General features: G+C 42.3%; 1 non-coding gene across 1 annotated transcript; it reads left to right on the top strand.

Annotated features, from left to right (window-relative positions):
- Positions 1 to 9,662: 9,662 nt before the first annotated feature.
- Positions 9,663 to 9,745, top strand: LOC137778184 (small nucleolar RNA SNORD86). Its single transcript, XR_011076766.1, has one exon. It is a non-coding gene; the product is annotated as a small nucleolar RNA SNORD86 (small nucleolar RNA).
- Positions 9,746 to 22,906: the final 13,161 nt, after the last annotated feature.

Genomic DNA, 22,906 nt, shown 5'->3' with positions numbered 1-22,906 from the left:
CAAATCCTGACTCTGTCATTCATCTGCCACCATCTGGAGATGGTATCTGCCTAAATCTGCTAGCTCTGCCCCCCATCCTCCTTTGGGACAAATTGAAAACAGTAAAACCTGTGTACAGAGCACAGGTAATGTCTGTAAAGCACCCAGACGTCGCCAGGAGGAGCCAGATGACAGCTGAGCCTGGTTCATTCAGGACGGCGGCAGATCTGCCCAGAGCGAAGAGATCAAAGAGCCAGCAGTTGAAATCCAGGTAATAAATGGTCTGAGAAAAGTTGTCCCATGATTTCCAGTCAAGTTCTGCCCTCTCACTAAGTCCAGGAATTGAATGAGGGAGACCACATCAACCTCTGGGGTCTTAGTCATGGCTGTGGAATGTGTTGGGTTTTCAGCCATGTTGGAATATATTGTTGGCATAAGTGGCTGAGTGGATACAGTCAAAAAAACCCACACTGCTTACCTCAGCCAAGAAGTTCAGCATCTTCAGAAAAAAGAGGATCACGTATAAGTGTGTCCACTTCCAATAATTTCCCCTCAAATGATAAAAAAGGCAAACCTCCACAAAAGACAAAATCACGCCATCGCCTAGTTCTATAGCAACATCACCGTTCATTTGTTCATTGATTCGGAGAATGTCTGAAGCCTTCAGACATCCAACTTGCTAATATTCTCACTGAAATGTTAGTCATTGTCATGAAGAGGTTGAACACAGATATTGGAAAACCAAGAGCCTGAAAATCTATGAATCCTAAAATATTTATTTTAATTGCAATTAGCATAGATGCCGTTCAAGTTTTATAAATATGTTTCTGGACTTCTCCTTTGTAAGTATTCCTTTGGCTGCCTTGTAAGTATTCCTTTGGCTGCCTCTTTTACCTCCTTATCATTATCACTGGACAAGTCCCAACCCCACCCCATGTTGTGTTGGATTGGGCCACTCTGTCTGAGTTGAGCATCTGGAACTCATCTGTGGAGTCCCTTCTCCTCCGGAGCAAACCCTGCCCTCTTCTCCCTGGACCAGGAAGCAAAGCTAGCTGAGGTGTTAACTGATCTCACAGCTGTCCCACTTCCTGCCCAGGTGGTCCTATCTCTATGGAAACCTGCATCCCTGAACACGTCTTCTGGGCCGGCCGGTCCTGAAGCCTTCATCCAGACACACCACCTGCACACACACGCACACGCGTGCTAATCCCCACTCTGCTCTGGCCACAAATGACCAGTTGTGCCCTAGATAGGGGCCTGAGAGCGCAACCAACAATACTTGACCTCGGTCCCCTATGTTTCTTCACAAGATAGAAGCACCTCTTGGCTTAGAGCCTTAACCATCAGGCACGTGAGGGTGTGGTCCAGCCCTTCTGCAGGGCCCTGCCAATGCTACAGGCTTGGAAGCCAAGCAGCCCCATAATAATGGAACCAGAGGGGCCAAAGTGAAAGAGGATGTGGGGCAGAGAGAGAGCTTCTCCTCCAGGCCTTCCCCAACGATGAGGCTGAGGAATTTTGCTCTTTTGGGGATGCTTGGAGAGCGTCCTCAAAGAGCTCAGAATCAGGGGCTAGTCCCAGCTCCATCCTTGGCCCACCCCGTGGCCTTGAGGAAAGCTCTTGATTCTTCACCTCTAAAGATAGAAGGAACCCCCTACCTGCACCTCCAGAGAAGGATATAAGAGAAGCTCCAGCCCCAGGGACTCCCCAGCACCAAACAGGTCCCCGCAGTGGTCTGCAAGGCCCGAGTTCTCATCTGGAACCAGAAGCGGCTGGGCCTCTTTGCTGCCCCCTCCACCTACCTTTTGATCACTGACATTAATTCTGTCTCGAAACTGTAAGTAAGAAAGTAAGAAGCCGCTGCTCACTTTCTTCCTCTGTGTTTTCCCGTCCTCCTCCACCTCCTCCTCCTCTCAATACTGGAAGCACCGAGCACAGAGCTCAGCCCGGACTGGACACTCATGAATCATTTCTCAAAACCCTCAGTTAATTTAGCAAAGCTTGAGGGCATGAGCGAGAATGCCCTTTGTACACCTAGTTTCGTGCCTGGGAGAGGCAGAGTGCGTGCCTGTGGAATGTCTCCACAACCACGTTCAGGCAAAGCACCTGTCGCTTGTCACACACCCAGGAATTCAGGGCTGGGCGAGACAGCACAGTGTCCTGCGTGCCAGCCCTGTGGAAATGTCCGCCCTGCCACCATCTCTCATGGTAAATACAACGACGTCCCACAGTGCTTGGGCACAGGGATTGGGCTTCCCTAATATCACATAGGTGAGCACTCGTGGTCTGGGAGGTAAGACTGTACACACTCTGGCACCATCTCCCCAGCCTGTGACTGGGAAGTTCAGAATAAAACCCAAGCTCCTTACCATGGCCCCATCTCTGTCTACACCACCGTGATCTGGCCCCATCTCTGTCTACACCACCGTGATCTGGCCCCATCTCTGTCTACACCACCGTGATCTGGCCCCATCTCTGTCTACACCACTGTGATCTGGCCCCATCTCTGTCTACACCACCGTGATCTGGCCCCATCTCCATCTCCAAGCTCCCTCTCACTCACTCAGCCCCCCCACATACAGACCTTCTCCTGCCCCCCCCCTCCAGGGCTCAAATGCCGCTGTTCCCTCTGCCTCAGACCTCACGCCTCCTCACAAGGACCCCCCATCACCAGGTAACATAGACCCAGCCCCTTAGCCACTGTCTCAGCAGCTGTCTGTGTCTTTCACGACGCTCATCACACACTCGACTCGGGCTACTGCCCGGCCCCTCTGTGTGCCCTGCCCTACTGCAGCATCCCATGGCTGGACACCCACGAGGCTCAAAAAACAATCGTTATGATCACAGCCAGTTTTAAAACAATCTCAATGCCACTACACACCCATTAGAACGGCCAAAATCCACAGCACTGATGGCAGATGCTGTCAAGGACGTGGAGCGCCAGGGACCCTCATTCACTGCTGCAGGGGGTGCAAAACAGTGCAGCCACTTTGGAAGACAGTCTGACAGTTTCTCACCAAACTAAACATACTTTTACAGTACGATCCTGCAATCACTCTCCTTGGTATTTGCCCAAAGGAGTCGAAAACTTATATCCACACAAAAACCTGCACATGGATGTTTATCGAAGCTTTATTAATAACTGTCAAAACCTGGAAGCAACCAAGATATCATTCAGTAGGGGAATGGATAAATCACCAGTGGTCCATCCAGACAATGGAATATTATTCAGTGCTAAAGAGAAATGAGCTATCAAGCCATGATAAGACATGATGAAACCTTCAATGCATAATACTAAGCAAAAGAAGCCAATCTGAAAAGGCTGCATAATGTATGATTCCAATTATATGACATTCTGAAGAGGTGAAATTATAGAGACAATAAAAAGATCGGTAGTTGCCAGGGGGCGGGTGGGAGGAGGGATGAACAGGCAGAGCACAGAGGACTTTTAGGGCAGTGAAAATACTCTGTATGATACTATAATGATGCATACACGTCATTCTATATTTGTCTAAACACAGAATGTACCACACCAAGAGTGAACCCTAAGGTAAACTATGGACTTTGGGTGATAATGGTGTGTCAGTGTAGGTTCATCAGTTGTACCGAATGTATCACTCTGGGGAGGGGGGCATACTGATAATGGAGCAGGTTATACACGTGTGGGGCAGGGGGTATATGGGAAATCTCCGTACCTTCCTCTCAATTTTGCTGTAAACTTAAAACTGCTCTTAAAAAATAAAGTCTAAATAGAACTACCATATGACCCAGCAATCCCACTCCTGGGCACATACCAGGAGGAAACCATAATTCAAAAAGATACACACACCCCAGTGTTCATTGAAGCACTATTTACAATAGCCAGGACATGGAAGCAACCTAAATGTCCATCGATGGAATGGATAAAGAAGATGTGGTACATGTGTACAACGGAATATTACTCAGCCATAAAAAAGAATGGAATATTGCCATTTGCAGTGACATGGATGGACCTAGAGATTGTCATACTGAGTGAAGTAAGTCAGACACAGAAAGACAAACACATGATATCGTTTATATGTGGAATCTTAAAAAAAGGGTACAAATGAACTCATTTACAGAACAGAAGTAGTGTCACGGATGTAGAAAACAAACTTATGGTTACCAAGAGATAAGGGGGAGTGGATAAATTAGGAGATTGGGCTTGACATATACATATTACTATATATAAAATAGATAACTAATAAGGACCTACTTTATAGCACAGGGAACTCGTCTCAGTAGTCTGCAATGACCTATATGGGCAAAGAATCTAAAAAAGAGTGGATATATGTATATGTATAACCGATTCACTTTGCTGTACACCTGAAACTAACACGACATCATAAATCAACTGCATTCCAATAAAAATCTTAAAAAATAAAAAAATAGTCTAAAAAAACCCCTCAGCTATGATATGAGATATGAAAAATTCGAAAACACACTGAGTTAACCTCTTCCCCCTATAAGATCACCAAAGCTAAAAAAACCAAAAAAACAAAAAACACAGTTTGCTAGCATACTGTGTCGGCAGACGTGTGGAGAAACATTTTCTCAAACATTCCTGGCAGAGGTGTTAACTGTTATAACCTGATGGGAGGTGGGTGGGCAAATCACAAATGCACACAAGCCTCTGACCCAGCAGTGCCACTTCTAGGAATTTAGCCAACAAATACGCTTGCTAGCACTTCTGCAAAATGACACAGGCATGGCTGTTTGTTATTCATTGCAACATTGGTTGTAATAGCAAAAGACTGCAAACAACTTATTAGTCAGCAAAAGGATAAAAAGCAGCTCGTTAGATACAGATTTGGAACCAGGTACAGATGAGTGTACATCATTGGCATGTGTGATGATTAATTTTATGTGTCAACTGGACTGGACCATGGGATGCCCAGATAGCCGGTGTGTCTGTGAGGGTGTTTCTGGAAGAGATTAGCACCTGAATTGGTGAACTGAGTAAAGCAAATGGCCCTCCCCAGTGTGGATCGGCTCCATCCAATCCTTTGGGGGCCTAAATACAGCAAAAAGGCAGAGGAAGGTTGAATTAACTCTGCCTGACAACTTGCGTGAGGATGTCGATCTTCTCCTGCCCTTGGCACTCCTGGTTCTTAGGCCTTCAGACTAGACAGGTGTCTACACCATTGCTCTCTAACTCGCAACCTTCTAACTACACCATCTGCTTTCCTTGGTCTACAGCTTGTAGACGGCAGATCCTGGGACTTCTCAAGTCTCCATGATGGCATAAGCCAATCCACACCTTATAATAAGTCTATTCCTAGACAGATACATAGAGACAGATAGACACATATATAACCAAGAGGAGATTGATATAGCTATATCGATACCTACATATCTACATATATATCAATCTCCTATTGGTTCTCCAGAGAGAGAACCCTGACTAATACAGGGTCAAAGAGGTGGAAGAAACTATTAACTATCAACCTACTGGTGAGAAAGAGGGAAAGACTTTGCTGAATAACCTTTTTAAAGCCTTTTAAACTGTGCGTTATCTATTCAAAAGCACACAAACTATGTGTTTTTATTCATTTATCCTCCCTAGAATGAGACCGTGTCATGAATCCCAGTCGTGCACTAAGTACTGATGTGACTTTAGGCAAATCACGTCCCCGCACTTACATTTCTTAGTCTGCAAAGTAAGATAATAATAAAGACTGCCTCGTGCACAGGGCACTTAGAACCAGGTCTCACACGTAGAAAGTGCTCTATTGGTCATTTGCCATCATCGTTACTTATTCAATACCAGGTTCAAACCATTGCTAAATGTTCATTTGATCCCAATTTTAACAACCGACCACTGAGCTGAGGGTCAGAGTGAAACCCTGTACCTCCTGCAAAGCTTTCCATACATGCCAAGTCCATGGGACTTGCACTTACAAAAGCTGCGATCTCCGTTTTCCTGATTCTACCCTGGGTTTGTATTCATTTGCTTAACATCCATTAAGAGCGTTAAAGTCTTACTCAGTAGAAACACAAACCAACCCACACTAAACTAAACCAAGGAAACAATCAATATGCCCCAGATAAAGCTCCATTTTTAAATCCTCTGTAATTCCTTTTGGGGATATTCATTTCCCTGCAGAGTTGGGTAAAAAGTTTCCTAGCTCCCTTCCGCTGACTCATGCGAGAAACGTTCATCAAGCCCTTTACAGGGTGTCAGACCCCAAACCAGGCCCAGGAGAGAGAGAAACACATAAAATCAGTCCCTACCTTTCAGAAGCTCTCACTGGGGATCAGAGTAAAGCAAGCGGATGGTGAAAACGCAATATGAGAAGAATGGCATATTATCCCATGTGCAGATGAGATAGATAGGCAACAAAATAAAACCTGTTTTTAATCTAAAGTATGTCCATGTGCTAATGAACCTGGGAACCAAGAAACATGTTGTAACACGCACAACTTTCCAAGTTTAGAATTAGAAGACATTGTCAAAATGCCAGCACCCAGCTCTCCCAAAACTAGATACTCTATAAGGTGAGGCTATAAATAAACTTCATATTAACACTAGTAATAGTACCATTTGGTATTTTTACTTTCTTTCTATTTAAAGAACATTCCTCTAGCTTTTCTCTTTATCTTCCCAGTCGGATCATGTGGTGGAGCGGAAAGTCAGTCCTTACCTCTAAATTGTAGAGATAAAAGGAGATAAAATCATAAAGACTGAGGCTTGCCCTCAGTTGCTCAAATGGTAAATTAAAAAGTCAGAGCAAAAGCATTCGACTCCCACACACTCTGGGCGGACTTGCTGAGACACATCAAATGAGGTCAAAGGCCTCAGAAATTAGGTTGGCAAAAGTTACCGTGAGAGAGGATTGTTTTGATAATGTAACCAAAAAAAAGACAAGAAGCGGAACCCAAAGGGGCAGAATGGGAAGGCAGAAGGTTTCACAAAAAGTGTCCTTGAAGCAAATTAAGACAACAAAACACTCTTGGCCAGTTATCAGGTTAGTACACTTTAGAAAAAAAAAAAAAAAGGTGAAAAACCCAGTGCTGGTGAAAGTGTGAGAAAAGGGTGTCCATACACTACTGGAGGGAGTATACATGACTAGTGCTTTCCTAGAAAAATTTAGTAACAGAAGCAAAGAGCTTCAAATATGCTCGTGCCCTTTGACCTCTGGGAATTTATTCCAAGGAAATAATCAGGAAGAGATGCATAGTTTTCCCTATAGGAACGTTAGTTTGGGCAATGTTAATAATAGAAAAGAAAAAAATCAAATATACCAACATGATTTAACAAACCATCTGTGTAATGTGATTAAAAAGCTTTTGTAGGAAGAAATTCATTAGCATGGCCAAACGCTCACAGCACATTGCTGAAAGGGAAAAGCAGGTGATAAAACATCATGTACAGTACAAGCATGTTTTTTCAAAAATGTAAATGTGTTCAGAGAAAGCCATACCCACCAAAATACGAATAGTATTTATCTCACAATGTTAGGTTTTTACGTTTCACCTTTTTCATTTATCTCTATGTATTGTTTTTAAATTTTATTTTTGACCATGAGCATGTGCTGTCTGTGTACGTTTTTAAAGGTTATGTTTTAGAAGTGGATCATAACCACTCCATGACCTCGCCTGTGGAATTTCTCTCCTCAGCATGTTAACAGTGCCCAAAAGGGTTTGTAGGTTAAAGATTAAAAACTGAATGTTGGGACTTCCCTGGTGGCGCAGTGGTTGGGAGTCCGCCTGCCAGTGCAGGGGACACGGGTTCGAGCCCTGGTCCGGGAACATCCCACATGCCGCGGAGCAACTAAGCCTGTGCGCCACAACTACTGAGCCTGGGCTCTAGAGCCCTCAAGCCACAACTACTGAAGCCCACGCGCCACAACTACTGAAGCCCACGCGCCTAGAGCCCATGCTCCACAACAAGAGAAGCCACCGCAATGAGAAGCCTGCTCAGCGCACCAAAGAGTAGCCCCAGCTCGCCGCAACTAGAGAAAGCCTGTGCACAGCAACGAAGACCCAATGCAGCCAAAAATAATAAATAAATAAAATAAATTTTTTTAAAAAACAACTGAATGTTGAGTAGAGACAGGCCATAAGCATCTTTTAGAATTCATCACTACTCGTCGACAGATGAATGGATAAAGAAGATGTGGTATATTTATACAATGGAATATTACTTAGCCATAAGAAAAGAATGAAATAATGCCATTTGCAGCAACATGGATGGACCTAGAGATTATCATACTATGTGAAGTCAGACAGAGAAAGACAAATATCATATTATATCACTTATATGTGGAATCTTAAAAAAAAATGATACAAATGAACTTATTTACAAAACAGAAATAGACTTACATAGAAAAAAAACTTATGGTTACCAAAGGGGAAAGAGGGGGGGGGGAAGAGATAAACTGGGAATTTGGGATTAACAGATACACACTACTATATATAAAATAGATAATCAACAATGTCCTACTGTATAGCACAGAGAACTATACTGGATATCTTGTAATAACCAATAGTGGAAAAGAATCTTAAAAAGAATAGATATATGTGTATAACTGAACCACTTTGCTGTACACCTGAAACATTCTAAATCAACAATACTTCAATAAAAAATACCTTTTTATCATATGATATCACTTATATGTGTAATCTAAAAAAAGGTTACAAATGAACTTATTTACAAAGCAGAAATAGAGCCACAGATGTAGAAAACAAACTTATAGTTACTGGGGAGAAGGAGGGGAGGGGGATAAGTTGGGAGATTGGGATTGACATATACACACAACTATATATAAAATAGATAATAAGAACCTACCGTAAAGCACAGGGAACTCTACTCAACACTCTGTAATGACCTATATGGGAAAAGAATCTAAAAAAGAGTGGATATATGTATAACTGATTCACTCTGCTATACACCTGAAACTAACACAACATTAAATCAACTATACTCCAGTAAAAATTTTTTAAAAAATAAAATGCACTAATTTATAAGTTAACTTTTAAATTTAAATAACTGTGAAAAACTATTAGAAGTATAATAATATAAAGCAAATTGGAATAAATGTTGAAGAAACTCTAAAAAATACATTTTTAAATAAATAAATTAAAATAAAATAAAATTCATCACCACTATTAGGAAGATCAAATTCATCTCGAGAAGCGTCCCTACTCCTTCCAGATGGTATGTGTCCTCCCTTTCCCCAACTATCCACACGTTTCCCGTGAGCACAGATTTCCCCCCAGCCTCCAGCACACACATGGTGGCCTCCAGTCGCCTGTGGGTGGACATGGTGATTCACCAAACCAGTTAGTCACTCGCTGCACCTTTTGAAATGTCCTTCCCGCCATCCAGCCCTTCACATCCTCACACCCACAGTGCAAAGTCACATTTGGCATAAGAGCAAGAGGAAGTTTTAAGTTGAATTGAATTGAATGGTTAACCTCATTTTTGTTTTCTTCCTTCCTTGCTTTAATATCTCAGATTCTGTCCCATTTTCTTATTCTTTCACACAACAACATTATTATAGGACATAATGAGGTCAAGGGCGTCCAATAAGAGGACAAGGTCAGGGTGGTCAAGGGTGTCCAATAAGAAATACAAGGCAATGTTGACCAAACCCTAAGAGCCAACAGTCTTCCTTGCAACTCCAGATGTAACATTTTCAAAGCCTCTGAAAAAGCATGCTCAAAACAGTGCTGGCTGACCAGGGCTCCCTGAGCTATACAGGCCTCTGCTCTGGGGGTGATGGCCAGTCCTAGTGTCTGAGTGATTCCCTAGGCCCAGCAAAGGGACCAAGTTTTCAGAGCCCAATAAAAATAAAAACAAACAGCAACAACAACCATGCTCAAGCTTTTAAGATTCCATTGTATCTACTGAGATGATCATATGGTTTTTCTCCTTCAATTTGTTAATATGGTTTATCACATTGATTGATTTGCATATAATGAAGAATCCTTGCATTCCTGGGGTAAACGCCACTTGATCATGGTGTATGATCCTTTTAATGTTGTTGGATTCTGTTTGCTAATATTTTGTTGAGGATTTTTGCATCTATGTTCATCAGTGATATTGGCCTGTAGTTTTCTTTCTTTGCGACATCTCTGTCCGGTTTTGGCATCAGGGTGATGGTGGCCTCGTAGAATGAGTTTGGGAGTGTTCCTCCCTCTGCTATATTTTGGAAGAGTTTAAGAAGGATAGGTGTTAGTTCTTGTCTAAATGTTTGATAGAATTCGCCTCTGAAGCCATCTGCTCCTGGGCTTTTGTTTGTTGGAAGATTTTTAATCACAGTCTCAATTTCAGTGCTTGTCATTGGTCTCTTTATATTTTCTATTTCTTCCTGGTTCAGTCTTGGAAGGTTGTGCTTTTCTAAGAATCTGTTCATTTCTTCCAGGTTGTCCATTTTACTGGCATATAGTTGCTTGTAGTAATCTCTCATGATCCTTTGTATTTCTGCAGTGTCAGTTGTTACTTCTCCTTTTTCATTTCTAATTCTATTGATTTGAGTCTACTCCCTTTCTTTCTTGATGAGTCTGGTTAATGGTTTAAGCTTTTGACAAAATTCAACACCCATTTATGATAAAAACCCTCCAGAAAGTAGGCATACAGGGAACTTACCTCAACATAATAAAGGCCATATATGACAAACCCACAGCCAACATCGTTCTCAGTGGTGAAAAACTGAAACCGTTTCCTCTAAGATCAGGAACAAGACAAGGTTGTCCACTCTCACCACTATTATTCAACATAATTTTGGAAGTTTTAGCCACAGCAATCAGAGAAGAAAAAGAAATAAAAGGAATTCAAATCGGAAAAGAAGAAGTAAAGCTGTCACTGTTTGCAGATGACATGATACTATACATAGAGAATGCTAAAGATGCTACCAGAAAACTACTAGAGCTAATCAATGAATTTGGTAAAGTTGCAGGATACAAAATTAATGCACAGAAATCTCCTGCATTCCTATACACTAATGATGAAAAATCTGAACGAGAAATTAAGGAAACACTCCCATTTATCATTGCAACAAAAAGAATAAAATACCTAGGAATAAACCTACCCAAGGAGACAAAAGACCTGTATGCAGAAAACTATAAGACACTGATGAAAGAAATTAAAGACGTTACAAACAGATGGAGAGATATACCATGTTCTTGGATTGGAAGAATCAACATTGTGAAAATGACTCTACTACCCAAAGCAATCTACAGATTCAATGCAATACCCATCAAACTACCAATGGCAATTTTCACAGAACTAGAACAAAAAATTTACAATTTGTATGGAAATACAAAAGACCCCGAATAGCCAAAGCAATCTTCAGAAAGAAAAATGGAGCTGGAGGAATCAGGCTCCCGGACTTCAGACTATACTACAAAGCTACAATAATCAAGACAGTATGGTACTGGCACAAAAACAGAAATAGAGATCAATGGAACAGGTTCGAAAGCCCAGAGATAAACCCATGCCCATGTGGTCACCTTATTTTTGATAAAGGAGGCAAGAATATACAATGGAGAAAAGACAGCCTCTTCCATAAGTGGTGCTGGGAAAACTGGACAGCTACATGTAAAAGAATGAAATTAGAACACTCCCTAACACCATACACAAAAATAAACTCAAAATAGATTAAAGACCTAAATGTAAGGCCAGGCACTATAAAACTCTTAGAGGAAAACATAGGCAGAACACTCTGTGACATAAATCACAGCAAGATCCTTTTTGATCCACCTCCTAGAGAAATGGAAATAAAAACAAAAATAAATGGGACCTAATGAAACTTAAAAGCTTTTGCACAGCAAAGGAAAACATAAACAAGATGAAAAGAAAACCCTCAGAATGGGACAAAATATTTGCAAATGAAGCAATGGGCAAAGGATTAATCTCCAAAATATACAAGCAGCTCATGCAGCTTCAATATCAAAAAAACAAACAACCCAATCCAAAAATGGGCAGAAGACCTAAATAGACATTTCTCCAAAGAAGATATACAGATTGCCAACAAAAACATGAAAGGATGCTCAACATCACTAATCATTAGAGAAATGCAAATCAAAAATACAATGAGGTATCACCTCACACCAGTCAGAATGGCCATCATCAAAAAATCTACAGACAATAAATGCTGGAGAGGGTGTGGAGAAAAGGGAACCCTCTTGCACTGTTGGTGGGAACGTAAATTGATACAGCCACTACGGAGAACAGCATGGAGGGTCCTTAAAAAACTAAAAATAGAACTTCCATATGACCCAGCAATCCCAATATTGGGCATATACCCTGGGAAAACCATAATTCAGAAAGAGTCATGTACCACAATGTTCATTGCAGCTCTATTTACAATAGCCAGGACATGGAAGCAACCTAAGTGTCCATTGACACATGAATGGATAAAGAAGATGTGGCACACATATACAATGGAATATTACTCAGCCAGAAAAAGAAACGAAATGGAGTTATTTGTAGTGAGGTGGATTGAGTTAGAGTCTGTCATACAGAGTGAAGTAAGTCAGAAAGAGAAAAACAAATACCGTATGCTAACACATATATATGGAATCTAAAAAAAAAAAAAAAGTTTCTGAAGAACCTAGGGGCAGGACAGGAATAAAGATACAGACATAGAGAATGGGCTTGAGGACGCGGGGAGGGGGAAGGGTAAGCTGGGACGAAGTGAGAAAGTGGCATGGACATATACACACTACCAAATGTAAAATAGATAGCTAGTGGGAAGCAGCCGCATAGCACAGGGAGATCAGCTCTGTGCTTTGTGACCCCTAGAGGGGTGAGATAGGGAGGATGGGAGGGAGACGCAAGAGGGAGGAGATATGGGGATATATGTTATATGTATAGCTGATTCACTTTGTTATAAAGCAGAAACTAACACACCACTGTAAAGCAATTATACTCCAATAAAGATGTTATAAAAAAAAAAAGATTCCATTGTAAGCTCTTATGGAAGGAAGCATGCACAAATCTTGCTAATACAATATATTATAATTTTAAATGCAATCGGTGATGTCTGTTTATAGCAATGCAGTGCCTTCATCCAAACACAGGCCCAGGTTATGCCCCTCTAGAACTGTAGAAGCATAAAGGAAAGTCATAAAATGTCTTAATTCTAACATCTACTACAGCATTTTAAAAGGACTTTACAATATCCTTCAGTTAAACCTCGTGATTTACCAAAAGACACATAACTATTGATGACTTATAGGTAGTATATACTCATAAAATATATCTCCCACATATTTCATAGTAAATCTTCCATGGAATAAAACATATGTAATCATAGGTGATCTTTTAATAGGGCTCACAGACACACTTAGGGTTAAATATGCCTACAGAGCCACATAACTCCAAGAAATCCTTCAAATCTTGTCTCAACACACAGCATGACATTGTCAGTTTTATCAGATTCCATTTGCCCCTCTTAAATACTTCATCAGTGTATAAGTAAACAAAGGGAAAAGGAGGGGAAAAAAATACAGAAACGAAAACCAAAGTGCAAATCAATCATCTTACCGTCCCCTTTCCTTATGGTTGGAGGCTTTGGGAACGGCTGGCCCCAAGGGAGGTGGTAAGTCAGGGTCAGCCCGCAGGGTTTCTTTCCCTGGTTGGAGCCCGCTGAGTTTGACGGTGGTTATTAAAAACAAAGGTGCATTTAGAAGTCAGCCCGGGATGGAGTTGCTAATTGCGTTTTTCTTTCCCAAAGAGCTTTGGGGTCTGGTCTGTACGTAGGAGAGGGATGTCTCACAGCTTTGTCAGGAGACCCAGCTGCGCAGAGGCTGAGAGAAAGGAGAAAGTGGGCTCCGGTGATGCCTCTTAGGGCTTTAATCCTCAGCTGTGACACATGTGGGGAACTAGAAACAGGAAACTCTGAGGCCGGCAGGCAGCCAGAAGCATTCAGAAAACGTGCCAAGCCCTTTCGAAATACCACAGTCTCCACGGAGCATTCACTCCTAACAGTTCACAGGCTGCGTCTCTCTTCTCAAATGACTGAGCCATAAACCTGGGCAAGGCTGGCCCACAGACGTCCCGTCTGTCACAGTTTCTGTCATCAGAATCTGGACCAGTCCAGTCCAGGCCAGGCCTGGGGTCTCCTATGCCCTCCATCTTCTGCCAACCTCCCAAGCCTCCTGTAATGACACCCACAGATGGGAGTTCCTGGCGATGCTGCAGGACCTTTCATTCAGGTCTTTGCATGTTTCAGACGCAGGGCCTCTTCCTACTGTGCCCACCGCCCCTGCCATGTGCCCTGGGGACACTGCAGGGATCTCTTCTCAGCATCCTGGAGGCGAGGAGACCCAAGGGTCACCCCTGGCCTCAAAATCCATCAGGGCAGGGAGGATTCGGGGAAATGTAGCCAGAGCCTCTGGCTTCCATTCGCGGCAGCGTGGCCCATCCCCGAGGGGACTGTGCAGCCGAATCCCTCTTCTGTTTTCTCTCACGGCCCCTCCTGTGCCCGGCATCCAGGTTCATGTTCTCAACACAGCACGGGCCGCGCCTATCAGAGCCGTACTCAGAGTCTGCAGCGCAAGGACCAAAATGGCCAAAGCTCCTCTCCTGGCATCCAAGGCCCTCCCGCAGCTACCTCCGCATACCTGTCCGCCTTTCCCCACCGCCCTTTAAAAGAACCCCCCGCGCCAACCTGGATGGGCCACCACTCTCTCCAGAAGACAACGTTCAAACCTGTGTTTGGACGTGCTCTGCAGCCACCAGCCTGCCCCTTCTCCCCTTCTCCTCTTGAACGTGATGTCACAACACTCACAACGCTCCCCCTCCTCTTCGTCCCCCTCCCCGCACTTCCGGTCTTCACCACGGTTCACTCACGCATGCCCCCTACTGCACCCTGGGGCGACGCTGCCTGCTCTGAATCCAATCTTCTCTCCATGATAATAACAGAGAGACAGCAAGGGTGGGCACTTCTTATGTATCAGGCGTTTTTCTAGGAACTGTAAATTCTTTAAGCCCATTTTACAGGTAAGGCAACTGAGGCATGGAAAAGGTAAGTACTTTCCCCAAGATTCCCTCAGCCAGGCAGGGTGGAGCCCAACCTGGCCTTGCTCTTTGAGTCTTTCCAGGGACCTGTGCTATTTATCAATATTTGTGAACAGAGAGTATGTACTCAGGGAGAGTGCAATTTCCTCACCCTTCTCGGTATCCTTTCCAGAGGGCCTCCCAGAATGTTTTCCCATGCTAAATGATTACAAGTAGCTGTGACTAATTGGTAGACTAATGAGCTTTAATTGAGAGATCAAATGTTTCCACCTGAGCGGTAGACAGGACTTTCAACATTAAGAATAAGCAGAATGGTCTTGAGGTTAAGGTAACATTCCTGTAGAGGTTTTGCTGACATTTTTAGCCTACCTATCACGTGACTATTCAGGCCTAGGCCATCTGGTGCGTCAACAGACTGCTAAAGACATAACCTCACTGAAAAAGCGGAGATACCCTCAAATGTCGGGGGCTGGGGGAACTTTCCACCCTTCCTCCAATGTGGAGTAGCAGAGGCTCTCGGGGGCCTAATCCACCCCCAGCTCCAGGGGCAGCCTTGCTGGTCTGAGCCGTTAGGTCCTTAGAAACACACTAGCACCTCCCACGTTGCTGGCCAGGTGCTACTAACGCTGGAAGGTGAATGATATCTCACTGAAGATGCTTCTGGCTTCCACTGAAGGCAAGACCCTCTCAATGCTCTTTGGAAGAAGAAGAACAACAACAAAAGATCAGGAAGACCCAGCTTTTGTCCCCAAGAAACTTACTACCCAGTTGATAGGGAGGCCATGGACAAGACACTAGCAGGCTTAACCCACCCTAGGTATTTGCCCCAAAATAGGAGTTTGTTTTCCCAAGTTTTCCCTAATCAGTTTATCTTTACTGAACATTTAGTGGAGAGGAAAGATTTTGTTTCCAGGATTTTTCTGACCCTCTTTTCCACTCCAGACAACGTCTCCCTTCCTCTTTCCCGCTTCTCAACAAGGAGACACACACGCACACACATGCACACACACACACTCCTGCCTGGGTTTTGTCAGTCGCTTAGTCCTCCCCGGCAGAGTTCAGGGAAAACAAATTGTCACGGTTGGCAAAAATAATTCAGTACCAGAAGTTCATGGAAAATCTCCAAACTCCAATGTCCTTTACAAAGTCCGGAGCACAGCACTCACTGAGCCAAGCCCGCAGCTTTTACCATGGAAACTCTCAGAAGACGTCATTATGATGCGATTTTATCAGCGACATGGTCTTTGCAGAACTCCATCTGTATTTATACTTAATAGGTCAGAGATCTGTATTTATACTTAACAGGTCAGAAATAACTCATATATTTTCCCGTAATATTTTTATGGAAAAGTTTACACATTCAGAATGGATCTGCATTTAAGAATATCTTTAATGTGACTGTAACCCATTGCTCCATGTGTTTCCTTAATCCATGTGTTTCCTACACATCATAATCGATGAGAAAGGAGAATGCAAAGCACATACAACGTGTGTGTGCGTGTGTGTGCATGCATGTGCATATGTGTGCATGTGTGTGCCTTCAGGCAAGCAAGCATGTCCATACCTGGAATCTGACCTTGCCTGTCCTGCCACGTACTATGGGTCCTTAAGAAAGGGTGGTAAACCCTGCTTTACTAGGTCCAGCAATCTGGTAATTAATTTTGTAGTTAGACCTGGGCCCCAGGAGACCTGGATGAAAGAGCCTGCTCTAACTTCATGGATGTGGCTTTGGGGAAACCACTTTGCCTCTCTGCACTTCAGTTTCTACATCTGGAAAAAAAAATACAGTATAATCTAAATCCTTGCTACACAAAGTGTGCCCACAGGCCTGAGACATCATCAAGGAATGCACTAGAAATGTAGACTCTCAGGCCCCACCCCAGAACGACTGAATCAGAATCGGCATTTTAATAAGGTTCCCCACGTGACTCGTGTGAGCGGTAAAGTCTGGGGAGCACTGATCTAAATGTTCTCTGAAGTGCCTTCCAGGGGCACATTTTGTTAGTTTAAGCCTTGTCCCTTTCAGCTAAAGAGTTAACGTGCTATACACAATGGCTGCCTTGTGACCTTTTGGTTATGCCCCGGGAGGATCTGGCTGATTTCACTCCTGTTCCAGGCAATGACACAAACACATCATCTCCATGACTCTCCCAGACCACTAAGTCACACTCCGTCTTCCAGCTTCCTACCAAGCCTCATAGGAGAATACTTAATACTTAACCCTTAATACTGCCTACCTCCGGACAGCTCCCACATCCGTCACTGGGTCTGAGGGGTTGTGCAAGCACAGATTAGTGAACAGGAAAGATTCTAGATGAATTATTACAGCGATCGTCTTTAGCACTCAATGAAGCCATGATCACTAAGAGAAAGCATGAAGTGACTAAGAATGAACCAAGTCTGGTGAAGCTCATTTAATCTTGTATTCGATGGGGCTAGAGAGGTGGAGATTAGGCAGAATACTGTGAATTTAATGAATCGGGATTTCATGAAAGCATTTCAAACCTCTTTCTTGTGAGCAAGATGAAGAATACACTTAGTAGAGTTGGACACTCTCCTAAACGCCCATACTCCATGACAAATGGGGTAATGTGAAGAGTGGTCACCAGTGGCCAACCTCGGGTGCCATACTTGGTCCCTCCCAGGAAAGAGGCAGCTAGGATGGATGTGGACAAGTTCACGGTCACCCTCCAGCTGCAGCAAGTCAAGAGTAGAGGAGGTAAGGGTGGTTGGAAGGGATATATTCCCCCCCCTGCCAAAAAAAGCAAATTCAGGATTAAAAAGCAAAACTGAAATCTGAAGCCAAAAAAAATTACCAAGTGAGCATGGGCAAAAAAACCCCAGAGAGTGTGGAAGTGGTAATATTTCCAGGGGTCACGAGTGCAGGACAACAGAGGGCCACAAACCCAAGCCGGAGATTGGGAAGGGAATTGGGATCTGCAGAGTGAGTTCTACAACATGAGGGCCCAGCTCACCACGTGATGGGAGACCAGCACTTAAAATGGACTTTGAATTCACGGAGTGAGCAAATCAGGATCCCAAAAGATCCCATGAGGATGGAGCCATGGCCAAATCTAACAATAGGAAATGTAACAAGAGACAAATCCAGAGTCCTATTCTTACTTCCCAAACCTCATTTTGTAAGTACAGGACAAGGCACACAAAAAGCAAAAGCATGGGTGGAGGACAAAACCAAACAAATGTCAGGGTCTCAATTGACTGAGATGTCCTCTGTGAACCCTAAGTGTGATGGTAGACTGCGAATTCAGCTGCCCTGGTAGAAGCATAACTTCTCACACAAGGAGGGCGGTCACTCTCGAGATTGTCCTCCAGAGCAATGTCTTCCAAATGTTCTCCCACCATGGCACTCAGAGAAAGTGAGAACAAGGGCTGCTCTTGGCCAGAGAAGACCAGCCAAGCCCTCCACCCTGCCCATAGGTCGAGGGGATTGATATCTGTACACCTGGAAGCCATCAGGCCGAGGGACCCTACCGTAGACTCTACCCCAGAGATGCTGAAACAGGAAACCAGGGCCAGTAGGGACAAATCCAAAACTAGAATTCAGATCTGCAAACTTCAACACCTTTCTTAGTTACTCTATTCACAGAGTCTCACTGTATATATCTGTGAACTTTGGGTGCGGTTTTCAGCTCTTTCAGTGAATGTGGAAGTCACTGTTTTTTAATAAGGGAAGATGATATATTTACTATGTGTCAAGTTCTAAATATGAGTAACAGCCCAATAAATGTGCCCGACTTACTGTGCCATTAAATTTTACATGAAAACACTGTCTTTGGTTGTTCTTTGACACAAGTTAACTAGTGTCACTAAGTTTGTAGGAAGGTTCAAAACATTCCAATGAGTACAGATTTTTAAAATATTTTGTTATGGAAAATATAACCACGATACAGAAGATAAGAAGGAAAAAAGAAAAGACTTAAACATTCTTCATGATCTTGCAGCCGAATTCCCATCACCGTTGGCATTTTGGAATATTTCCATCTACTCTTTTTTTTCTAGGCACATGTGTCTTTGTAATCTCTTCTGATTTAACATTACATCACAAGTGGTTTTTTATGCTATTCCATGGCTTTTATAACTATCATTTTTAGTGCCAGGTACTGCATATCTCCTCCTCTTCTGACACATTACCCCTTTTTCACAGTCTTGACTCTATTGCTTTCATTTTACATTTAAAAAGAAAAAAGACTGTATCCACACACTACATTTTCAAAGTCTGGATGAGAGGAAATGGGGGGAGGGATAAATTATGAGTTTGGGATTAACATATACACACTACTATATATAAAATAGATAACCAAAAAGGACCTACTGTGTAGCACAGGGAACTCTACTCAATATTTTATAATAAACTATAATGGAAAAGAATCTGAAAAATAATATATATGTGTGTATATATATATATATATATATATATATATACACACACACACACACACACACACACATATAACTGAATCACTTTGCTGTACCTTTGAAACTAACACAACAGTGTAAATTAACTATAATTAAATAAAAAATAAAGAAAAAATTTAAAAATAAAACATAAAAGTCTGAATGGGCAACACGTCCATGGCACTCACAGTGCTTGTTTGGAAAGGAAGGAACTGTTGATAATACAGGGTTGATTTCTTTGTTATATTTTTCTGCATGCTATAGATATTTTACCAAAGGTATGCATTCTTTCTAATAGAAACTCTAAAAATCTATAGAATATGACATTACAGACTCAGTGACTACAAACGGAACACGCAGGTGTTCCTGCCCCTTCTGTAGCTGACGCTCAAATGGCCCACAAACACCACTGCATCCAGTGCAAGGAAATCAACAGAGCACGTTGATTCACCTAAATTTAACAGCCTTTATCATCAAATGCGTTGGGACGTGTGCGCGTGCGCGTGTGTGTGTGTGTGCGTAGCCAGAAAGCATCATTTCCCATGTTTGTTAGACTTATATCCTCCTAGATGAAGATTTCATGAGCAAAAGACACATTAATTTTCCAGCTTACGGCAAATATTGTTTCAATTATAGAAATCATAAAAATAAAAAGGTCTAAACATAGTTATGGGTTAACAAAGGGCTCGTGAGGCTGTACTCAGTTTTTTACTCCATGTCAAACCCTGTTCTTTTGTAAGAAATACTTCTCCTTCAAAGTCAGTTCAGTCTCCTTACTTCATCCCCAAACCCCTCACTGTGGAGAAATCCTCACTAATCATGTTCCCCAAAGTTGATCTAAGTGATGCTTCTTTTCAAGTTATTCTTTCTGATGCCTCCATCTGCCTCCCTAAGAAATCTGAGTGCTTCTTGTCTAAAGGGATGGTTCTGTACAAGCTATTCTCATGATATTCTCCCCTTCCTATCGCCAGGAGAAGAAAGGCCCTTATCTGGAATGAAAAATCCAGGATCTAGCTGCAGTCCGGACACCAGCGGTCATGAGCTATCCACAGGGCTCCTCTCCCCATGCCCACCACCCTGTTCTGTAAGGCAAGCATGGGGTGAAATGACCCGAAAGAGGTTCTGCGAAATTCAGAGACTGTGATTCATTTGCTTCTCAGGCCTATGTTTAGGATGTGAGGTCATTGTTCTGAGGCCTGTCTCTAGGCAAACAGCCCAGCTCTGTGTGGCCCTGACCAAGTTTCTCAACCTCTCTGTGCCTTGGTTTTTCATCTATAAAATAGCAACAATATTTATATGTTCTTCATTGTGTTATGGAGAATTTTAAGTGAGATAATACATATAAAGCACTTAGAATAGTGCCTGGAGTATACAATTATTTAGTTATCTATAACTTTCTTTGTTCTTTTATTTAAAAAGACAATGTGCCGCATAAATACAACTAAAACAAAATTTTCCTTTGGGAACATTTGACTCAGTGAACAATCTCCTCCTACCCTGGTTTTATGTCTCCCTCTCCGAACATTTCTTCTGTGTTCTGAATCCTCATCTTCCTCCTAACTTCTAGCTACCACGACTCCCCAGGAATCACACCTGCCAAGTCAAGTGAGGCTCTTCTCCCACCTCTTTGCCTCAACCCTCCCCCTCCGGGAAGATGGGTGCTATTGCATCTCCAGCCCGGGCTCCTGTCCCAGCTCAGGACAAGTTTACCTGTCCCCTGGGCACTTCCCCCTGTGGTTGTTCAACATTCCTCTATTGCAAACTGGTGTCAAGTGCTGCACTGGCCTGAGAATACAGCTCTGAAAACCCTGCTTTCAGGAACTCTGCAGTCAAAGACAGCAGGATGTGGGCCAGAATCCTGTCCTGAGGACGTGGGAGATGTATGTCCAATGTTAGCAGGGTACAGGGAATCAGCACAAAATCAACTCGGCTACCTGAGCACCCCTTCCAGCTCCCCCCACAGACTCACTCCACACTCACATGTCCCCCTAACTCTCATCGCCAGGCACAATTATTAACTCCCCCTCGCCCTGTCCGTACAGGCATCATAACTCTTTTACTCTCATTGTTTCTTCACATTTGATTCTTTAAATAGTTAATGAATATTGGCTTGATTTTGCCTTAAAAATCTTTCTTCTAGAGAGGTGGGAAGAAAAGAAGCTATTTGTTCAGTCATCAACATTTTATATGCTAGAAGGTTGAAATTATATATATAATCATATATAATATAAATTATATGCCTATATGCAAATATTGATGTATTTAGTGGCTTATATCAAAAGCCAGTGACCAGGGATTTCCACCAAATGGACTCAGGAACCTCTCTGCTAATAGACAGGAAAAAGATTTAAACCACATGGGATGAAGAGTAAGATTAAAAGCATCTCACACTTAAAGATAGAACACAGAAAGGATAAAAACTTTCTAGAAGTATGAACTCATAAAAGACAACCCCAGAGACAAAGAGCAGAGAAAACTGGTTGTCTCAGTCTTGTCTCTAGGTGAAGGTTGACAAAGAATTATCATCTCCCATGAAAATACATGCCTCCTGGCACACCTTTGTGAGGGGTTAGAGCCTGATTTTACACACTTTTATATGTTCTGAAAAGCCATAAGGCAATTTAAAGTAGTCCTAAGTCTCCTGGCTGAGGGAAATGTAAATACTCCCTGGAGGAAGACACTAGAAATGGACCTCAGAAAATTTCCACTGATTGATGTCAAACAAACATGACTTCACAATCAAAAATTTAAAAACATACAAGTACATAAGGTATTAAGCATTCACAGAAAAAAACCCCCAAAAAACAAGAGAACCAGGCTGACAAAAGAAAAAAACCTTCAAATATCGAATGATCAAATATAGACTATAAAGCAAATATATACATGTTTTAAACAATTGAAAGGAAATCAAAACATAGTAAAGAGTAAAAGAATATTAAAAATATTCAGGCTGACTAAAAAAAGACACATGTACTATTTATTAAAATTGACTCTGAAATTAGGCCATAAGTTTAGAACAAATTTCAAATTATTGGTATCAGACACAGACCCTATTCTCTTACCACAGTGCAATTAAATTAGAGAGAATAACAAAGACACGCACATATTCGGAAATGTAAACATACACTTCTACCTAACTCAAGGTAATAACAGAAATTAGAATATACTTAAAATTAAATTATACTTTTTAAAAACTACATATCAAAACTATATATATTAGAAAAAAGGTTAAAATTAATGAGCTCAGCACCCTACTTAAGAAATTAGAAGAAGAACACAGAAAAATTTAAAGAAAGGAAGAGAAGAAAATATTAAATATGAGAACAGATATTAATGACATGGAAAGCAAAATAAAGTACAGCAGATCAGCAAGGCTCTCAAACAGGCAAAAAAAAAAAAAAAAAAAGACTAATAAAATTGACAGGCCTGTAGCAATACTGATGAAAGAAAAGAAACTTCATAAACTATTAGGAATGAAGGAATGAACAGGGATACATATATATGGCAAGAACTAAAAATAAGAGA

This window comes from Eschrichtius robustus, chromosome 15, assembly GCF_028021215.1.
Source record: "Eschrichtius robustus isolate mEscRob2 chromosome 15, mEscRob2.pri, whole genome shotgun sequence".
In the NCBI taxonomy this organism is placed as follows: Eukaryota; Metazoa; Chordata; class Mammalia; order Artiodactyla; family Eschrichtiidae; genus Eschrichtius; species Eschrichtius robustus.
The sequence above is the reverse complement of the archived record's forward strand: the minus strand, read 5'-3'. Positions and strand labels throughout refer to the sequence as shown.